The sequence below is a fragment of the Octopus bimaculoides genome, chromosome 30 (assembly GCF_001194135.2).
Source record: "Octopus bimaculoides isolate UCB-OBI-ISO-001 chromosome 30, ASM119413v2, whole genome shotgun sequence".
Classification (NCBI taxonomy): Eukaryota; Metazoa; Mollusca; class Cephalopoda; order Octopoda; family Octopodidae; genus Octopus; species Octopus bimaculoides.
This window is the reverse complement of record NC_069010.1, coordinates 6,606,874-6,607,481: the sequence shown is the minus strand read 5'-3', so window position 1 is coordinate 6,607,481 and position 608 is coordinate 6,606,874.

Here is a 608-nt window from a genome sequence, read left to right as displayed (position 1 = left end):
TGGCTACACCAGGCTCCAATCTGATTTGGCAGAGTTTCTACAGCTGGATGCCCTTCCTAACGCCAACCACTCTGAGAGTGTAGTGGGTGCTTTTTACGTGCCACCCGCACGAAGGCCAGTCAGGTGGTACTGGCAATGGCCACGCTCGAAACGGTGTATTTTATGTGCCACCTGCACAGGAGCCAGTCCAGGGGTACTGGCAACGATCTCGCTCGAAAATCCTATACCTTAACACCTCAAAATAGGAAGGACACATTGGATAATGTAGTCAGAGGTCAAAACAACAGCTTTTTATTCATTCTCTCATTCTCACACATTCTGTCTTTCTTTCACTCTTTCTCACTCACTTTTTCTTACTGTATCTCTCTCTTTCTCTGTCTCGATCAGTCAGTCTGTCTCTCTCCTCTCTCTGTCTCAATCAGTCTGTCTGTCTGTCTCTTCTCTCTGTCTGTCTCTCTCTTCTCTCTGTCTGTCTCTCTCTTGTCTCTCTCCTCTCTCTGTCTCAATCAGTCTGTCTGTCTCTCTCTTCTCTCTGTCTGTCTCTCTCTTCTCTCTGTCTGTCTCTCTCTTCTCTCTGTCTGTCTCTCTCTTCTCTCTGTCTGTCTCTC